Source organism: Caloenas nicobarica, chromosome Z (genome assembly GCF_036013445.1).
Source record: "Caloenas nicobarica isolate bCalNic1 chromosome Z, bCalNic1.hap1, whole genome shotgun sequence".
Classification (NCBI taxonomy): Eukaryota; Metazoa; Chordata; class Aves; order Columbiformes; family Columbidae; genus Caloenas; species Caloenas nicobarica.
Genome location: NC_088284.1, coordinates 40,398,856 through 40,420,958, shown reverse-complemented (window position 1 = coordinate 40,420,958; position 22,103 = coordinate 40,398,856).

The following is a 22,103-nucleotide window of genomic DNA, read 5'->3' as shown; positions in this document are numbered from 1 at the left end:
CTTTTAACAATTCAGAATGAATTATTAAACACCAAGAGAAAAATCTCTACTTCAATTCATTATTCACATTTTGTTACAAGCATTAAAGCATTTTACAATATTTAATCTTTATACAGAAATGTGTTTTTTCATGCTGCCTTACCTGGCAAATGAAATCACAATCTTCCTCCTACTCAAATGCAGTTTTATTTCTTATTTAGCACAAAATTAGGAAGAAAATGGAAAAGTAAATACCCTAGAAACAATATTTGAAAACAATTGAGATTGTTGCTTTCATTCATAATTGGTTTGGTCTTTGTTTGTTTGTTTTTCTGTTGTGTGAGTTTTGCTTGTTTGCTTGCTTTTTTGTTTTTCTGTGTAGTGACTTCGCACTAATCAGGCGATTTCCCATTTTTAGTACACCTCTGTAGTCATACAGTCCTGAGGTTTTCACTCACTGTGGATTCAGCCACCAAGTTCCTCAACAGTTTAAATCTACAGAAAAATCCATCTGGAAACACCATGGCTTTAAATTAGACAGGCAGGGAATGAACAAATTAAATCTCAGTGTTACACCCCTTTGAAACTCAGGAAAAGAAACTTAAAGAGATTCAGATTTCAAAGCAAAGTATCATAAAAATGTGTAATTTCAAAGGAGAGGAAAAAAAAGAGGTTTGCACTATTATAGAACAACTACTTCTAAAAAAAACCCGCAAGTTTTAAACAGTGAAATCCAATGCAAAATTTCACTATGCTATTTTTTTGTGTGTTTATTTAGTCAAGACAGAATTGAGTTTAAAGCTGACTTTAAATATGTGGGTAAAACTTAGATGTTTAGGTTTTTGTTGTTTTGTCTTGTTTTATTCTGCTTTTTTTTTTCAGGTCCTAGCAGTTAAAATGAAGCATAGGGATTAGAAGACACTAGTAGAGCTAAATCTGTTTATTTCAGTTTTCAAGTTTTATCTAGTACAGATAATAAAAATTGTTATTTTATTTCATGTATCTAATTTACAGAATAACAATTTTACCAAAGTAATTTTCTCAATACAGAGTAGAATTCACTAGTGGTATTAAAACAATGACTGTTTCAAGTATACTCATTCTTTCAAACAGTCTTCTAGAATTATTATATATCATTAACCTCAATTAGACTTACGGGATCCTTAAAGTTCACAATGATATTTAAAAAATGCTGAACGCTTGAGGCAACCAGCAAAGTTTTCATTATGAATCATATTTTTCATCTTAGGTGGGAAAGAATTTATATGAACAGCAAGGTGACTTAGATAATATATTGTTTTTAAAAACCTACCTCTTAGCTTACTTAAAGGAGCAACTCAAAGACTTTATCTAAAACCATGTAGTTTTCATTGTTTACTTTTGTGACTCCGACAGAAAACTTTAAAAATGTTATTCTGAATATTAACTCATTTCATTATAAACCATATTTTAACACAGAATCTGTTTTGCTGGACAAACACATTACTTCATTTTAGGAAGTCACAGTCACAGGCTCTGGTTGTTATGGGGGATTTTAACTACCCTGATGTTTGCTGGAAGGACTACTCAGCCAGGCAGCCTCAGTCTAGGAGGTTCCTCCAGTGCATTGATAATAACTTTCTGATGCAAATAGTGGAGCAGACAACTAGGAGAGGTGCGCTGCTGGATCTCGTTTTCACTAACAAGGAGGGTCTGGTTGAAGCAGTAAAGGTGGAGGGCTGCCTTGGTTGCAGCAACCATGAAATGCTGAAGTTCAGGATCTAGTGTGGCGGGAGCAGAATAGCAAGCAGAATTGCAACCCTGGACTTCAGCAGGGCCAACTTTGGCCTTTTCAAACAATTGCTAGGGGAAATCCCATGGGCAAGGCTGCTTGAAGGTAAAGGGGCCCAAGATAGTTGGTTAACATTCAGGGACTGCTTCTACCAAGCTCAAAATCAGAGCATCCCGACATATTGGAAGTCAAGGAAGGGAGCCAGGAGACCTGCGTGATTAAACAGGGAACTGCTGGGTAAGCTCAAGTGTAGGAGGAGAGTTTACAAATCATGGAAGGACGGCCTGACCACTTGGGAAGAATATAAGGCTGTTGTTAAAGGATGTAGGGAGGCAACTAGGAAAGCTAAGGCCTCCTTAGAGTTAAACCTGGCAAGAGGGGTCAAGGACAACAGAAAGAGCTTCTTCAAATACATGGCAGATAAAACTAACACCAGAGGCAATGTAGGCACACTGATGAATGGGGTGGGTGCCCTTGCGACAGAAGATACAGAGAAGGCAGAGTTACTGAATGCCTTCTTTGTCTCTGTCTACTCTGCTGGAGGCTGTCCTGTGGAGCCCTGTACCCCTGAGGCCCCAGAGGAAGGCAGGGCAATGGAGGAGTTTGCCTTAGTTGATGAGGATTGGGTTAAGGAGCAATTAAGCAATCTGGACATCCATAAATCCATGGGTTCAGATGGGATGCACCCGCAGATGCTGAGGGAGCTGGCTGAAGTCATTGCTGGACCACTCTCCATCATCTTTGCCAAGTCTTGGGAAATGGGAGAGGTACCTGAGGACTGGAGGAAAGCAAATGTCACTCCGGTCTTCAAAAACGGCAAGAAGGAGGACCCGGGTAACTATAGACCTGTCAGCCTCACCTCCATCCCTGGGAAAGTGATGGAACACCTTATCCTTGGTGCCATCTTAAGGCATATCAAGGATAAGAGGGTCATCAGGGGCAGTCAACATGGCTTCACCAAGGGGAAGTCATGCTTGACCAACCTCATGGCCTTTTATGAAGAAATAACGAGGTGGACTGATGATGGCAGAGCGGTGAATGTGGTCTGCCTTGACTTCAGTAAAACATTTGACACCATCTCCCACAGCATCCTCACGGCTAAATTGAGGAAGTGTGGACTGGACGATCGGGTAGTGAGGTGGACTGTGAACTGGCTGAAGGAAAGAAGCCAGAGAGTCGTGGTCAATGGGGCAGAGTCTGGTTGGAGGCTTGTATCTAGTGGAGTGCCTCAAGGGTCAGTACTAGGACCAGTATTATTCAATATATTCATCAATGACTTGGATGAGGGAATTGAGTGCACTGTCAGCAAATTTGCAGATGACACCAAGCTGGGAGGAGTGGCTGACACGCCAGAAGGCTGTGCTGCCATCCAGCGAGATCTGGACAGGCTGTAGAGTTGGGCAGGGAAAAATTTAATGAAATATAACAAGGGAAAATGTAGAGTCTTGCATCTGGGCAGGAACAACCCCAGGTTCCAATATAGGTTGGGGAATGACCTATTAGAGAGCAGTGTAGGCGAAAGGGACCTGGGGGTCCTGGTGGACAGCAGGATGACCATGAGCCAGCACTGTGCCCTTGTGGCCAAGAAGGCCAATGGCATCCTGGGGTGTATTAAAAGGTGGGTGGTTAGCAAGTCAAGAGACGTTCTCCTTCCCCTCTACTCTGCCCTCCTGAGACCTCATCTGGAATATTGTGTCCAGTTCTGGGCCCCTCAGTTCAAGAAGGACAGGGAACTGCTGGAGAGAGTCCAGCGCAGGGCAACAAAGATGATTAAGGGAGTGGAGCATCTCCCTTATGAGGAAAGGCTGAGGGAGCTGGGTCTCTTTAGCTTGGAGAAGAGGAGACTGAAGGGTGACCTCATTAATGTTTATAAATATATAAAGGGTGGGTGTCATGAGGATGGAGCCAGGCTCTTCTCAGTGACAACCAACAGTAAGACAAGGGGTAGTGGGTTCAAGCTGGAACACAAGAGGTTCTACTTAAATTTGAGAAGAAACTTCTTCACAGTGAGGGTGATGAAACACTGGAACAGGCTTCCCAGGGAGGTTGTGGAGTCTCCTTCACTGGAGATATGCAAAATCCCCCTGGATGCCTTCCTGTGTAACCTCACCTAGGTGTTCCTGCTCTGGCAGGGGGATTGGACTAGATGATCTTCTGAGGTCTCTTCCAATCCCTAACATTCTGTGATTCTGTGAAGTTTATATACCTTGAAGGAAGAACATCTTATTCAGAAGAGTGACCTCTACTCATGGTACAATCTTGTTCTGTGCTTTGTGAGCTAGTCATTACTGAAAAAGTGTTTAGGTAAGCTCAAAGTAAATTCTAGGTGAACTAACAGACATGGTGAAGCAAGTTACCTTTAATACACTTTAGTTCATATATGTGGGACATATATTTGAAATATGTTTACCGAATTTTTGTTTACCAAAATGGAATAAGAATTTAAATGAAAACTCTTGAATTATGCTGACATTTTTTTAATCAGCAAGTTTCCAGGTAAGATGAAATTAAACTGTGAGAGCTTCTACTGCAATATAGGATTCCCAGTAGCTCAGCACCTTTCACAAGCATCAAGATTTTGATCTCTTCCTCTCATTACAAAAAGCATGTGCCTTCTCTATCCAAAGAGGGAAACATAAGAGAAAATAAAATCCCCCAAACAACAAGGAAAAAGCAAGAGGTACCAGCTCAGATTATGAGTGTTCTTCACAGGCTAGAAAATATAGAGATTATCAAATTAAGAGAAAAGGAGGGGAAGGTCCTTCACTGGTTTGCTAAGGAAGAAATCCTTAACTATTTCACCAAAAGCGTTGCAGACCCAAGCCTGTCACACCTAAGACAGGCCTTGGAATTAAGCATGCTGAATATTTGTACTGCACTTCTGGCTGTCATATACCTGTTGCCCTGGTGTAACTGAAGAGTGAATACTGTATTCTACAGGTTTCAGACTCATCACACTGTATATCTGTGCACAGTATCTGCACACAAATATGAGGAGGTACTAGATGATACCTTAAGCAGCTCTTCATCATAATAACAATGACTTAGCTAGTACCAGGTTGTTGTGCTGCACACAGCCTGGCATTCAGAAGTATCTAATGCATAAACCGAAGGAGGACAAGAGGGAAAGTTGTGAAGTATGGCACAATGTTGAAGATGTATCTTAGATAATCTCTTAAAGAGGGTTAAGAATATCTACAGATTTTAAAAACGACGTTGATGGTTTTACCCCTAAAGCTCTCTAATGATCAGTCTTGTCCAAGTGTGGCACTGGTTTTACTTAACATGGCACTAAATTCATCTGAGCCTCAGAGCATATCAGGATCCCAATTCTAAGACAACGAAGTCAGTCAGCAGGCAAGTCTGCCATTGCCTCAGTAGCCCAGGGGAAAGCCCTTAACGTTAATTGCAAGTCAGTAACATAGCCATGACCCTTGAAAAGCATTAACAGTTTGATTTGCATTCTAACTGCAAGAAAAGCTTTTCTGATTTTTTGGCAAAATGAATAAATTCTTAAAGAAGTAAAGACCAGCACCTGACTACAGGCTGCTAATTTCTTAAGCAAAAACTTCTCTTTCTCCAATATGCGTAATGTTTGTATTACACACTTGATTACATTGCTGTCATGCTTCCCAGAGTGCCAACAGAAAATAAAGCCATAGGAAACAGGACCTGAGCCTTCAGTAACATGAGGTCATACAATGCACTTAAATGACCTGTTCATATCATTAAAGATGAGAGATCTGAAACTTCACTTACCCTTTGTAAATATTTGTAAACGTATCAGTAAGCACACAAGAAGTTATGGGGAAAAAAGTTAAAATAATGTTCAACATTTTAGTTATATTTTCAAATACCAGTACAGCACAGAACTTTTGGGAAAAGGAGCTTGCAGCAATAGACAACTCCAGATAGTCTTATTTTCCTGAAGAGGGGATTATATCTGTCCTGAAACTAGAAGAGAGTCTTAGAATTGTATCAAAGAACTATTTACATCACTGACCATTGAATCTTGCTGTAAGTATACTGGATGTCATGTACCACATACGGCGTTGCTCCGGAGGTATTGAGGAGATCCCAAAGTCAGGGCTCCAACATGCTATGCATCTCCTATCACTAGTAACAACATGACCTGTAGCTACATTCACAGTGTAATTAGTCGTTCTGAATAATTATGAGAAAACAAGTGACTACAGGCTTGGATCTTAACCAAGGAAATGTTACTCTATTCAAAGTACAGAAAATGAGCCCAGCACACAGTATTCTCAGTGATGGGCAGCCACTCTCACTACTCAAAATGTAAGGCACAAAAAAGCAAGTGCCTTTTTTTCCTCCACCCGATTATCACAATTTCACAACCTCTCGTGTTTGCAGGTGATAGAAATTTACCTGTAAGTATATAACTGTAAGGTTTACATTTCCTTTGAAAATTATTAGTTCCTAATAATACTAAACATGCCTCATCACCACATGCAGAGATATCCTTATGTTACAGAACCCAGAGAAAATCCGTATATTCTGAACCAGGAAGGGGAATGAGGGATGACAACTTCTTTAACCCATAGTATTAAGGTTTATATAATTTCTGGGATCAGAAGCTATTCCTGCATCTCAAGTAGCTGCACTATTAGAAGGATTGAACTGCCTTGAGGTAGTTGTCAAAGCCAATGCCATATTTGCATCACAGATTACTTTTCAGGTCTAGTCGGCACTGATGTCAAATGTTCCCTCATTTGCTGTGTCCTTCAATGTCTTCTACTAAAATAGAAATCTAGAGCCTTGGGGAGCTTGTGCCACGCCTATTCCCAATGGATGCGCTTAGCTCTTTTACCTACAGATATCTCCCATGTACCAATTGTATATGCATTTTCAATTTGTGAGGGGCTGGCATCCCATTCAAGGAGGGTGCATTGTGTTAGGGCATGGTGCTGCCTGCCATCCTGAAGCTGCATCTGGAGCTATGAAGACCCTTTTCTCTTCTTATGTCTCTGGTCTCCCAGTCATCATGCCTTCCTGCATGCCAAGGACTGCTGGGACAGCAGATGGCAGGGGAACAAGAATGGCAGATTTTGAGAGAAGGATGATTTGATGTGTAATTTGTTTTCAGTCTTGGCATTCATATAATAAAGAAAAATTGCTCAAAATGTGGTAGTGTTCTGTTACGTATTTAATACAGGCAAGTTTCCTTACACGTTATCCTCTTGAAAAGTAAATGATACGATGAGTCTGAGGTGTTAGGGTGACATGTGCTAAAACTTCGACACTCATATACTATGCAGAAAGGCTTACATTACAATAATTTTGAGGATATTATCCCTTGAGAGAGGAGAAAATCCTAGGACATAACTACAAGGATGAAAGGTCTTTATAATTAGGAAGAATATAGCTAAAACAGTATAGCATAAATTGAAGATTGTGGGTTAAGATGATTACGTGAATCACCTGCACACTCTGAAATCAAATAAATGGACATCAGTTTGATTGCTGTATCCCTGAATCGCTAATAATTTGCTTAAACATTAGGCTAAAGAAGTAGTAAAAATGTGCATTCCAGACAGAATGATTGTTTCTCAGAAGTAATGTGATATGCTCAATACAGTGATTCTTTAGGGTCTTAAATTATCAAAATTATATAATAATTTCTGGTTATGAACTGAAAAGTTGCTCTGCAGTGAAGGCTTAAACAGTTTTCTTTATATGAATTGAGAAGCATTGAATATATTAAGTTGGTGATTAATTCTTGATGTCACAGTTAGTATACCTATACTTAGTCCATTTACATGAAGTGTATAACACTTTTCAATTTGAACTTCACACTGTAAGTAAAAAAAGGCACAGAACAGAATCCACCTTGGTGTACCTGGAGTTACATTGGAGAGAGGAGGGAGAGGAATAGCTTCTGAAAAGCCTCAAGATAGATAAATCAACAGTGCTTGGTAATGAATAACGAAGCATGTAAGAAACAGAAAAGTAGGTAACCTGCACAAGCTACTAGAACATTCTGGTGTGTCTCAGCCTGTGGAATTATTTCTTTGTCTTCTTTGATTTTTGACCTATCAGGGCACAACCTGATGTGCTGTAAACCGTGAAAATTTAAGTACAAAAAATATCATGTTCCTTTTTGGTTTTGGTTTGGTTTGGTTTGAGTTTTTTTGGGGTTTTTTTGTTTGTTTTTGCTTGATACCATTGAGAAAAGCAGAACTTTCCTACATGAAACATAGGTGTAAACAGCAAGAGACAGCACAGTTCCAGCAAAAATTTTCAGTGTTTTTTGATAAATCTAACCTGTGGGTAATAAATTATAAGAGTATGGATTTAGCATGAATGTCAGCTTTCAAAGTGGTGTTTCCTTTATTTTGGTAGGAGAAGCAATAGTAATACTTAAAAAAAAAATTTAAAAAAGGGTTTTGAGGTATGTATAAACATAAATATAAATATTTAAAAAAATTATGAAACACAAAATTAGGAACAAAAACTGGTACGTATAGTTGTATAGATACATATTTCAAGTACAGGGGAAATGCATTTAGAGGGAGTGGAACAAATACATAAATGAAAAAGACTGTATTTGATATGTGTTTTAAAAATAGTAATTTAGAACTATTAACAGAACTTGAAGTAATCTGAACTCTGAATACTGTTTTGCTACATTGTGTAATTTAAAAACTATACATGTACATACATACAATATTAATAAGATGTGTTCATACCTTTGGCGCCAGCCCATATAAATCCTATTAAAAGACACTTTTGTGGAATATCAAATTTCAGCAAATTTCAAACAACAAAATTAATATGCCATCTCAGTAACTATTGAAAAGAAGTTGCTGCAAGGATAGAACAGAGGAGGTATAGCCATTTCATAACTTATCACCACCACATATAAGATTTCAGTGTGTTGGACCTTTTCTGCCTTCTCATGAAATCTTTAAATTGATATTAAAAATATGACTAAGTAAAATAAAAGAGGCATTTAAATTTAGATGTTGTATTTCTATATTTATGTGGTATGTAAAGTTTTTTCTCATCTAAAACAAAAGAGAAATAAGACTTTACTTATTTTAAAATTCACAAAACTAGGAAGAAGTAATATTCTGCACTATATATTATAGGAAAAATTAATTTAAATTACAGACAAAAGACAACTGAAGATCCAATTCAGCAATGTAGAAGTACTTAACATTTTTCAGTCAAAGAGCTGATTAGGTATCAGTAATTTATTCAAAAGGGCAAGTTAATGAAATAGAAGAAGTTTGGAAAAGAAAATAGTATTTAGGACATCATCTACTAGCAGAATACTAGTAGACAACAGTAGATAAATAATGACATGCTTGCAGGTAAATTGATAATGGTTATCATACAGTAGGTATTTTTTAGAATGTGGATTGTTGCATTAAGAAAATATATGGAAATAGCTTTTTGTTACATGCCACAAAGTAGGGAAGGAACAACCTCTGAAGAAAATCAGAAAGGATGGGATTAAAAACAGTAAATTTGATAGTGGAACAGAAATATGCTAAACAAGCCATGAAAAGAAATAAAGTAGGAGAGGATGAGAAGGAGAAGAATGTAGTGCAAATCAGAAAAAGCAACAAAAGAAATTATTTCAGATCAAACTGGTCATACTGAAAATAAATATTTTGAAATTATCCAGTGTAAAGACTGCAAAATCACCTCTAATATGTAGAAACTAAACTCAAACAAGAAATTAAAACTGTGAGAAAGAGACACTGAACATCATGTCTCAAGTGCGTTGAGTGCATTGAGGACAATTTTGTAAGCCAGGTAATAGAGGGCGCTACCAAGGGGAATGCATACTGGACCTGACAGTCACTAACGTAGGTGACGTAGTCAGTGACATCAAGATTGGAAGCAGCTGGGGCTGCAGTGATCACATGCTTGTGGAGTTCTCAGTCCTGAGGGATGCAGGACAGGTGAAGAGTAAAGTCAGGACCACGAATTTTAGGAGAGCAAACTTCCAGCTCTTCAAAGAGTTAGTCAACAGGACCCCCTGGGAAACTGCCCTCAGGAACAAGGGAGCAGAATAGAGCTCATAGATCTTTAAGAATGCTTTCGACAGAGCACAAGAGCTTGTGGTTTGCAGGTATAAAAAATCAAGCAGAAAGGCAAGAGGCTGGCATAGCTGAGTCTAGACCTGCTGGTCAAACTAAAAGACAAGAAGGAAATGCTCAGGCAGTGGAAGCATGGACAGGTAGCCTGCGAAGATTGTAGGGACACTGCCCAGTTGTGCAGAGATGGGGTCGGGAAGGCCAAGGCTTGGCTGGAAATGAACATGGCAAGGCATGGAAAGAATAAGAAGAATGCCTTCTACAAGTGCGTCAACCAGAAAAAGAAGATCAAAGAAAGCGTATCCCCCTGATGAGCAAGATTGGCAAACTGGTACACGAGGAGAAGGCTGAGGTACTCAACAACTTATTTTCCTCAGTCTTCACTGGCAAGCTCTCTTCTCACACCTCCTGAGTGAATGAACAGCAAGAGGAGGACTGGAGGAGCAAAGTCCCTCTCGTTGTAAGTGAAGAGCAGGTTCGTGACTACTTGAGGAATCTGAACAAACATAAATCTATGGGAACTGATCAGATGCATCCCAGTGTCCTGAGGGAACTGGCTGATATAGTTGCCAAGACACCTTCCATAATATCTGAGAAGTCATGGCTATCAGCTGAAGACCCTGGTGATTGGAAAAGGGAAACATCACACCCATTTTTGAAAAGAGTAACGTCACATCTGTGCCTGGGAAGATCATGGAGCAGATCCTCCTAGAAGCTAATGCTACAGCACGTGGTGGACAGGGACATGATTCAGGAGAGCCAGCATGGCTTCACCAAGGGCAAGTCCTGCCTGACTGATCAAGTGGCCTTCTACAATGAAGTAACTATGTCAATGGACAAAGGATGGTGCAATTGACATGCCTGAGGGATGGAATACCATCCAGAGGGACCTGGAAAAGTTCAAGAAGTAGGCTCGTGCAAACCTCATGAGGTTCAACAAAGCCAAGTGCAAGGTCCTGCACCTGGGTTAGGGCAGCCCCCCATATCAATACAGGTTGAAGGATGAAGCCATTGAGAGCAGCCCTGCAGAAAAGGACTTCAGAGTGTTGATTAATGAAAGATTGGCATGAGCTGGCAATGTGTGCTTGCAGCCCAGAAGGCAAATCATATCTTGGGCTGCATCAAAAGGAGCATGGTCAGAAGGTCGAGGGAGGTGATTCTGCCTCTCTACTCTGTTCTGGTGAGACCCCACCTGGAGTACTACATCCAGGTCTGGAATCCTCAGTACAGGAAAGACATGGACCTGTTGGAGAGGGTATAGAGGAAGGCCACAAAAATGATCAAAGGGTTTGAACACTTCTCCTATGAGGACAGGCTGAGAGAGTTGGGATTGTTGCGTCTGAAGAAGAGAAGGCTCCAGGGACACCTTACTGCAGCCTTTCAGTAGTTAAAAGAGGCTTTTAAGGAAGGTGAGGACTGACTTTTTAGCAGGGCTTCTAACAATGGGACAAAGGGTAATGGTTTTAAACTAAAAGAGGGTAAATTCAGGCTAGACATGAGCAAGAATTTTTTTACAATGAGGGTAATAAAAGACTGGAACAGGTTGCCCGGAGAGGTGGTTGATGCCCTATCCTTGAACAGATTCAAGGCCAGGCTGGATGGGGCTCTGAGCAACCTGATCTGGTGGAAGATATCTGGGCTTATTGCAGGGGGGGTGGATGAGATGACTTTTGAAGGTCCCTTCCAATGCAAACTATTCTATGATTCTATGATTCTAAGTCTTCAGTCCATGCGGCAACAACTTTTTTATGAGACAGGGACATATTTTTATTCCTATTCTGTATTTGTACAGTTCCAAATACAATTAATGCTTTGTTTCTAACTATTGTACTTAAGGACTCCTGCATTAATATTCTATTCATGGCAACAGTAACAATAATAATATGCAAATAGTAGTAATACAGAAAGTTTATTTTTGCAAGCACTTTCCTGTAATTGTTCATAAATCCGAAGCATTACCCTTTTTTATTGTTCTATAAGTATTCCTACAAATAAGAGGACGTATGCTGACAACAAAAACTAATGCATACTGAAGAACAATTTTTTGTTATTGTTCTTGCTCTGAAATACTAGTTTTTGAAATAATTTCATATGTCTCCTTCGTGAGTGCTTATCAAAGGTATGACATAATATCAGCTGGTGATCCAGAGGCTTATCATCAAATTCTCCAAAAAACTCACTTCAGTGATGTAGCAACAGTTTGAAGGTCATTATAATCTCTGAAGGTCAGTTTCCTGAACCATGGTTCATGGCTTTTGCTAGATACAGGGGTGAACTTCGTGTTTTAGTGCGGCCTACTTCAGTCAGGAGCTAACTTGTGAATAATCAAGAAATACTTCACAAATACTTCTAATCTCTGCTTTCTTAATCCAAAGGCGTGATAGGGTGCAGCCAACCATGATAATTCAACTTGGAACAAGTTATTATCAGATAGAAAACATGTTGGTAGGCTGAAAGCTGCTGGAGATTTTAAAGACTTAAAATACGTTATCAAATGGAATAAACACTTTTTTACTTGTCTGTTTTCCCAAATGTGTTATGTATCCATTGCAGCAGAGCCTTTTCTATCCAAGGGAAGTGAATACATTGGCGAGGGAGGGAAACAGAACCCTCGCTTAATAACTCTACCCCCTAATTTCTATCACACCCTAAAAATTTGTGGCCAATTAAGTTTATACTCTCCCACTCAAACACTGTGAATACAGATCTTCCTACCGCACCATAATCTGTCCTCAGCCTGTATGTTTCAACTTTTAGCCTGGGGGAACGTAGGGTGATGCGCTGAGCAAAGAGTATAAATTAGTTTACTAGAACAGAGAGGGGAGCAATTAGGGATCAGTGGAAACATTAGTGAACTTCTTTGGTGTTGAATTTGAGAGCCTTCATTCGCACTTCAGAAGTTTCTCATATCTGTTTTTACCTTAGGCTGTACCAACACAAGCTTTCCTCTCCCCCATTCCCTGCCCCACTTTTCACATGGTAACTAACACCTCTGTGTAACTCTCATAAAAGCAGTGATGTCAGACATAGACAGATAGAACAATTCCTAGACCATTCAGACTGAAAGAAACCTCAGGAGGTCTCTTTTGCAACCTCTACTCATGCCACTGTTTACTGCAGGGTGACAATAAACCGTGGCAGATGCTTTCTGTTAACCCCCTATCCTCCACACTAAAGAAAGGTAACAGGAAGAAAAGGGAGAGAGACTTACAAGTTGGAAAAGTTAAAAGTGCTTTACTAGTGCTACTAATAAATAGAGAAAATAATACAAAATATACAAAACCAATCTTGAATTTCTCAGCGTAGCACAGTGGCGGCTGCGCTGGCGTGACTCCAGCAGCTGCAGGGCAGGCACCCAGAAGTCTTGGGCTGGACTCCACATTAAACTGGAAGTGGCTTCAGGGATGCAGGGCCTGGAACTAGACCTAGGATCACAGGCACAATAGTCAGGGTCCTCTTTAGATGCTGGCCATGGTCTAAGAGGGCGAGACCCTCATGATCTCCCAGTTTTATAGGGTGTACAAGATGTATGGGATGGAATATTTATTTGGTCAATTTTAGTCGCTGTCACGTCCGCCCTCGGGTATGAGTTGGGAGGAGTTGGGCCCCCTTTGGTTGGAAAACAGTACACATAGTACTTAAGGTCCACAAACAAAAGGCTTTTATTTTGCAGCTTAGCCCAAATGCTATATGATTCAGTGGCAGAAGGATTTACATTATTGTAGATTCAATTGGTAAACAAAAAAGTTTGTGGCATATGCAGGGTTGTAAATATTATGTTACTATCTTACTTATAAAAGGGAAAGCAAAAAAAGTAGAACTATAAGAAAGCAAGAAAAGAGAGAGAAGGATTTCATCATCCTTATGGCTCTGCTTTATGTGTGATGGAGTTCACAGTCTCAGGTCCGGCGATGTGTGGCATCCTCCGGTGTCTTGTTCAGTTCACGTGGTAACAGTGGTGAGAAGAGTGGTCCTCAGGATGGTGGGTGGGCGCTGTCAATGCTTACATAAGGTGGACCTTTATAGCGCTCTGGATTACCTGCTTGCCTAACTTTTGGTCTTTTGTGGAGGTATTATTGTGAAAGAGAGAAAAATCTGGGGGGAAGAGGTGATTGCGAAAGATCGACAAGTCTATGGCCATGTTGAAGGGTCTCAGCTTTTCCATTTGTGCCATGCTGGGTGTATCACAAGGTGGAGCTATGTGCCCTCCAGCATGTCTCCCACTTCCTGTATCGGCCATCCGGCCTGGGCTGTGGCTTGTTCACTTGTCATTGATATATAAATCACAGTTCACCATGTACTGAATGTATCATCTCCTGTGGTTGGATGAACTGGTTTTCCCACAATGTTTTGGCCATTATCCTTACCAGTACATGACAGTCACCTGTTCTGTCTGCCCCTCCTTGCAAATACACCCCTCTCACTTACCAGATGTGCAAAATTTATCAGTAACCTTGGCTGCCATAGCAATAAGTCTAAACCTGGGGCTCTTCTGCATACCATTGCTACTGTTGTCAGCTCTGGAGTGAACAGTGTCTGAACACATGCAGCCAAAATTCAGAAAAGTGCAGTTACTTAGAAGAACTTAGCTGAAAGGAATATTCACCAGAAGAGAACTAGTCTTGTTTTAAACACAACCAGGACAACTCAGAACACAGTCAGTTTTGAGCTTAGTTCAGGTTACTCAGGGCTTCATTCAGTTGGGGCATGAAATTCTTCAATTATGAAGAGAAGCTGCGGAGCCTCTCTACCCAACCTGTGCAACTGCTCAGTCATCCTTATGATGATTTCCACCATTCCCTCCATATCCATTTGGAACCTTCCCTTCTTCAGTTTACATCTGTTCTATCCCATCCTCCTGCCAGGCACAGCTGTGAGGATTTGGGCTCTGTCGTGTTTTCAGCACAGCTGCTGCTCAACAGGTAACATTATTCTCAAGACTGGTCTAGAGACATGGCTCCTCAATGGCTCCTTCCAGGTTTGTACATAAGCAAAAAAGAATGGTCTTGCAATACATCTGAGAGGAAACTTGAGAGCAACACAAGAACACTTGTGAAGAGGGCATTAAGAAAGTTTGATATACTGTCTAGAAATGGGAATAAGTTTAATAATCTGAGCTCTACTCATTTTGTCATTTTAAGAATAATACTGGGAAGGGATTAACTTGAGAAAGTTTAGCTTCTGTCTAAAAAGTTGCTTGTGTAGATGTGCTGATATAGCAATCTAATTGTACACAGTTACACTGAGTTTTACACTGCCTGTGCTGGCATAGGGGTTATTACAGTCAGCAGGACTTTTAAGTTCAAAGCTGTAGGTGAACTTTATCTCTTTACTCAAATACAGTAGTGTCACGGAGGCACCCCCAAATAAGTTTAGGCAGACAACAAGGTCCAAACCAAAACTTTATTCTGGCTGGAAAAGCACCGCCAATAAACTGATTAGAAATGGGGTTTATACAATTAGCTAGCACTCCATTAACATAAGATATAGGTTCGAGTATCAAGTTAGGAGATTATTTGGGATGCAGCGAAAATAAGAATAATGAGGATCCACAGCGTGCATACACGCACTCACAAGAAAACAAAACTGGAGCCCTCTCTGCCCCATTTGCCCACAAAAGAGAAACACTAGCCTATTGCAGCCAAGACTTACACTTGCCTGCTAGGCAAGGAATCTACACTTGCCTACCAGGTGAGGACTTTACACTTGCCTATCTCAGGCAAGGAATTATTAAAGCATATATTCAGTAATTATCACTGACCTAAGCGTGGAGGTGAGGCGCTTCCAATCCAGGGAAGTTACGTTAGACGGCTTCTCTGTCTAAGAGGAAGGACTGTGGCAGCATGGCAGACCTGCACCTCTGAGAAGACCACACAAAGGGGGCCTCTGGTGGGAACCTCATTTATAGTCTGTTCAGATCTGACTGTGGGCATTCCAGAAGCTTCTTGGCTTCTCTACGCCCCGCCCCCCGAATGTGGGCATTCGAGAAACTTCTCGGCTTCTCTGGGCTGTGGGCATGCTTGGCCCCTCCTCTGCTGACGACCCTGCCCACCGACTCAGAGTTTCCACAAAGACAGCCATTAGCTGCCCCATTGAAGGTTCCAGTTCTGAGAGGGGAGGGATGGGCAGCTACCAGTGCAACTGCCACACCAGTTCTCAGGGTGTGTTGGGGGAGGAAGTGCAACTGCCACAAATAGGTATGTTTGAGAACCTTCTCCTTTTTTTTTTTTTTTGAGCAGTTTTGAGACATCATGTGAAAAAGAGAATGCAAATGCATACAGAATCACAGATGTAAGGCAAGCGGAATGACTGTCAGAATAATTTGTCCATTTTTCTGTCAGGACAGGATATTTTCCTGTTTTACTAATGTTTCATCCTGTGTAATTTTCAAGGCCAGATTTTTATTAAAACTCAGCCTTACCCGTGGATGTAATTCCATGTCTGCATTTTCAACAGTTACTACTACAAATGTATCTTAAAACTATGTTTTTTTGAGTAGAACTGAAAAATTAGGCATATAAATTAAATTTGTCCAAGCAGTTTAGATTTGCACAGGGCACATGCTTCTACAGCAGCAGAGTTCACCTGTCCCGTTTTCACTACCTAATTGCACAAGAATTTTCTGAAGTTTCTACTCTTCTTTTGGATAGACATAACACAAAACCCTACATTCTTAAAATACCCCTATCTTGTCATATTTGTCCTTCTCTTTTCTTTTTGCTTTAATAACTTTGCTGAATAAATATTTTCACTACTTTTCTCTACTGTTCTTCAAATATTTGCAAGTTATTATCAAGTAAATTAAGCCAGCTGGTTTCTCTGCCAGAAGAAGAAAGGCAAAAGTAATAATGAAAACAGAGTAGTAGGCTTACTTTGCACTCAGTTGGGGACTCCACCTACTCACATGTGACTATTTTTTCAGGATAAAATAACCTCTTAGTTTTATACCTCATTGAAGTTTTTCTGAATGCTATTTTTCTACAGCAAATCATCAGGTATTTGTTGCTTTATGTTCAAACCTTGTGTAAAGGATGCTAATAGACCTGTTATTTCTGGAGCTCTGCCAGTCAATCCTGAGTGAGTGACCACGGCAATAGCACAAAGGAATTCAGGAGTTTATCTCCTCAATGAATTCCTCTTAATCATTACTGTATGATAGTGATATTTCAGTAATCAGTTAAATAGTTAACCAGGCTTACTGGGTGGACTAAATGCCACTGCAGATGAATGATAGGCTGTGTATTTATAAGTACTGAGCAATCACCAGACTTCGCCCAGGCATAAGTCCTTCAGTACAGGACAGACATTGTAATTTATAAACCACCATTAGTCATTACATTCAAGTGTCAATGAAAGGGCAACTAATACAATTTAATTTGGAACTGAGTAATTGTTTTTATTATACAGTATATACTCTCCATACCCCAGGCAAAAGCAAATCATTTCTCCTCTCAAAAATCTCATTTTATTGTGCCAGCCACAACAAAGACACTTTCACATGGCACATGATCCACTTCTATCGCAAATAAGCTGCAATGATCGTAAGTAGTCACGTGCTTCTTTCTACTACACATCTAAATGATTTTTCATACAATATGAGACATATAGCCCTGAGTTTTGCTTACTGTAGTCCGTTGTAACTTTCATTTATTATGACAAAGAAGTTAGTGGAATTACTATAGTCTGAAAACGATGCAAATAATTATTTTTAACTTTTTTCTTTTTCACGTTTTAAAAACTACTTGAACCAAAATAGAACCATACCTGTGAAATTTAAGATTTTTGCATTATAAATCATAAAGGCAGATTAAATCACTGAGTGCTTTACAGAGACAGCAGATAATACCTCTCAGTATCAAATATCACTATAGTACCCTGAACACCATAATATTTAAAGATTTCTGTTAAAGACTTGATCAAGTTTATTCTGATAATGTTATATTTATTTTGTCATTTATTTTATATTTCTGACTACTCTAATTTCTTTAGCATTAAAAGGTTTCAGAGTACCTCATGTATGAGTTCAGCTGTAGTAGCCGTAACCTTCCCTTCTTTGTAATGCTCTAAAATAATTTAAAATAACAAAACTGCTCAAAGGAAATAATCTTCAAACATGTCAAGATACTTAAAAGATTAATCACTTTTAGTAGTAGTAATTTTCAATTACAGATTAACTGATTTTTTGCCCCTCCTGCCATTGGCATTTAAGCAACTGTGTTCTGTAAACTACATAACTTTCTAACCTGAATTTAGCAAACCGTTATGAATATTATTTAAAATAAAAGTGGGTTTTAGATGTTACTCTTCCACACAAATTAACCATAACTAACAAAACAAAGTGCTCTCTTGAATGCCTTGAATAACCTCTTGTTATTTCAGAAAAGGAAATCAGATCAGGATAATTCTTACCAGTACCTTGTAATTTTGATCCTCTGTGAAATAAGGAAGATGGAAAACAGAAGAATCAACTATAATTTCTCAAGGCCAGCCCACTGATTTACAAGAGGCCGAAATACCAGCTCACTTTTTTTCTTCTGTTCTATATCTGTATCTCCAACCTAGTTCATTCTCCCAAACCCTTGAACTCTGCTTGCAGGAAACTGCACTCAAATCTACATCCTTGTAGAGTTGTAGAGCCTCACAAAGTACGTAACAGGGAAAATTTGGAAAGGTTCAGCCTCCCTGACCTGAAAATCTGTGCGAAGGGAGTACTCAATGTTATATTCAACACAGAATGACCATCCTTCCTACAGAGTTCCACACAGTCGGTTTAGTAGTTCCTGGATTAAGCTTGAGGCTGAGGGTGGGCACCCTTGAAACTGTTTCTTGGACTCCCCAATTATATCCCAATAGCTATGCTTTCAAGTCTTACAGACACCTCATAGGATGCAGATTTTCTAGCCTTTTAAAATAGCCTTATAAACTCCACCACTAGAGGATTGAAATAGTTCACAAAAATGCATGAATTTTATAACCACAGCAATTGTGGGAATTAAGTCCATTAAAAGATTTAATCATTTTTTCTTTCTGAAATGGAGAATTAGGGTACAAGACAGTATTATGGTCACAGAAGAAGTCTATTCACAGATGTTTGAGAATGGTCTAAGAGCTACAGCAATGTTGTCTCGAGATTCAGTTCAATGCCTTTCTTCTACATTGTATTTCAATGACTCTCAGCATCAGTTATTTGTGACTGAGAAACTCAAATACAGTGTAGAAAACCTGAAGACACCAATAAGCTCTGTAAGAATACATTAACACAAAAATAATTAAAATTGCTGAAAATTGTGCACATTCATATCCAATAGGTGAAAGTTCTCTGCAAGTTTCCTTTATCTGTATTTTGCATGTAGTGTTTAAGAATACTTAAGGTGACACTACTGCCAAAAATGTAGCCTAGTGCTTCTCTTAATCCTACTTATGTGTTCCTAGTGCCCATCTCCCACTCACTCGGCAATCCTCAAAATATAGCCCTAGTTTGACCATAACCATAAGAACAAAATTGAAAGACAGGGTAAGGATGTGCAGCAAGGGATTAAAAAGGAAGCTAAGACCAGGCTTTTCATCAGTACTCCAAAGTCAGGGGAACTTCTTCTGCTTAAGAGAGTGTATTTTTCCCTTCGGTTACCTCTAGTAAGTTAGTTCCAATGGTGGCCAGCACAATCCAAGAGCAACAAGATACTTGATGTTACACTGATTATCATAATGGGAAGATTTTCTGTGGTGCATTTCCCTACCAGGAGGCTCTACACGTGCCCGAATTTTTATTTGGTTTGTTCTCACTACTCATTTTTTGTGTTTGTCAGAAATTTTGAGAACTATAGTATTTTGGTTCAAATAAAACTTCCATAGTAATAGAATAATAATAAATAATAAATTTGAAAGACTCTACCAATATTAATGTGAAATGGACCAGGAAGTGTCAGAATTACTGAATTTTTTGACTCTCTGACCTCTTCTGCAATGTGAAGCTTTAGCCTCATAAATCACTATAGCCACTTGGAGAAAGAAGTTGACCCTTTCTTGTCAAGTTTGTGCAGCCTTTTTCTGGGCTCTGAATAGGAGAAAAGCTCTGACTAGATGTAGAGCTGTTGCAGAACAGAAATGAATGTGACTCATGATCATATATTTCTATTACAAGGTCAGGGTATGAAACATGAGCTTAGAAGCAAATAAAAAGGTTAAAGAAGAGTGAGTCTTGCAAAGCAGGGAACTAAAAACTGTTTCCCTAGCTGCATAATGTGGAGGAAGAGGATAGTTTCTGGAATTAAAAAAAAATAACCATATAGTATATTTAGCAGAATTCTGAGGGCTTTAGAACACAGAATTAGACATTCTTTTGGCCTGAATTTAATACTCCTGCTCCTCCTGCAGGTGACTCTTTCTTTTTTATTTTCTTTTTTTTTTTTTAACCCAATATAAGGGGCCTGTTCTGACTAAATTCTTAATTTTGTTACCTCAGTTAAAGGTGTAAAGCTAGATGAGTTAATCTATGTTTCTCAGTGGTATTAAATTTAGAGCAGAGTATTTTTGTTTTGTCATTTTTTATTTGCTACTTTTTCTGAAAAGTCCTGAATGTGATTTTTATTTCTTTGTTTATTTGGAGTTTTGGGTGAAATTATTTATATTTGCTCTTTGTGTCCTTTTTCAGGTGTGAATATAGATTGGTAAGTTATCTTTGTTCCCTTTCTTGTATCAGAAATACTCATTTAAACCTTTTTCCGTTTAGTGTGACAGATCAACTTGAAATGTAAAGGGAAGGGTGCTTTTGGAGAAAAGAATCCAAGGTTTCATCTTTATACTATCCAAGAAAATATGTAGCTCTTCTTTTGTTTTTAAAATGCCATTTCTCAAATCTGTTTTTTTCAGCTCACTTAAAACTTCAGAATTAGCCTTTTCATATTTCCAAAATTGCACAGCCACACCACCTGAGGATGCTGGGACAGCCAAGAAAATCATTGAGCCCAAGAAAGCTGCAAATGAGCTGTTCATTAATAGGTGTTATTGCTTGTGCACCTTTGTTTTTCTGAGGTGCATAAGGAATCAAACTGATCATTTCGCAAGATGCATATATGGAAGAAGGAAAATATTGTCTCCTGCAAAGGGGAATATGAGTCATACCCAACACCAAAAGACCATTAGATGAAAAATGATTGTGGAGAGAAAGAATGTGATAGAACAACTAATAACTGTGAGATTTTGAAAGCTGTACTTATGTTGGGAAAATTATCTTGAGGTTCAGCCTACAAATAAAAAAAAAGGACTGTGGTTTAACAGGGAAGATTTGCTGTGCCTAGTTTGGTGACACCATGTTCTACTTGACAGGGCTGTGTCAGTGAGTCTGATCCAGGATGTCATCTTCTGCTTATAATCATGTGAGAGATGTCAAAATAAAACTGTGTCTGAAAGAAAACAGTAGAAAACAATCTGGACTGACTTAAATTTCCATGCAACTTGAACTGGATGATTTGCTTCATAATTAATCATGTTGACTCAAAATTGCGGACTTAATAAAAATGTGATCCAGAAAATTTATTGTTGCGCTTTTCCTCTGTATCTGCTGCAGCTGAAAATTTGTTTCTTGTTCAGTCTATCTTATTTTTTTAACCCACACAGTGCTTCCACAAAATTAAGGAAACTATGTAGAACATGAGACAGACAGAAGCTGTCTGTCATTAGAAGGAAAGAAACTGGAATATAAAATACTCACTTGAGGATGCTGGGGTCTGAAACCCAGAACATTCTAGTTAGATGTTGTGTGTTTGCATATTTCCAAATATTACTTACATTGAAAATGTTTAACATTCCAACACAACCATCAAGAGAGAACAAATAACAGCAAAGGCAGAGGAAATGCCTCCTTGCACATAACACCTAATAAAGGAAGCACTCTCGTCAAATCAATTCAAGGAACTCTTGAGTCTCTATCACGTTTAACTTCCTTAGACACAGTCAAGCGAATTAATATTTCCCTCTGTTTTAGGATCCATATATCCAGCTTGGATTTCTGACTTGGTATCTCTAAAGTGAAAGAGAGCAGAAATGAGAAATGAGTCATATTTTGTCAAGCTGTCAGCTACTCAAGTACTATATTCACAGTGCATTCATACTCATTACAAAATTATTAATATTTGGAAGATGAATGCTCCACAGTAATTTTATCGGTAGACACACCTAAAGACAAATCACATGTTTATGGTTTCTCTGGTCACCTCTAGTTTTTAATTCCAGAAACAAAACAGAACAGTGTCTGTGCTGTGTTTTCAGTATTTCAACTTGGAAAG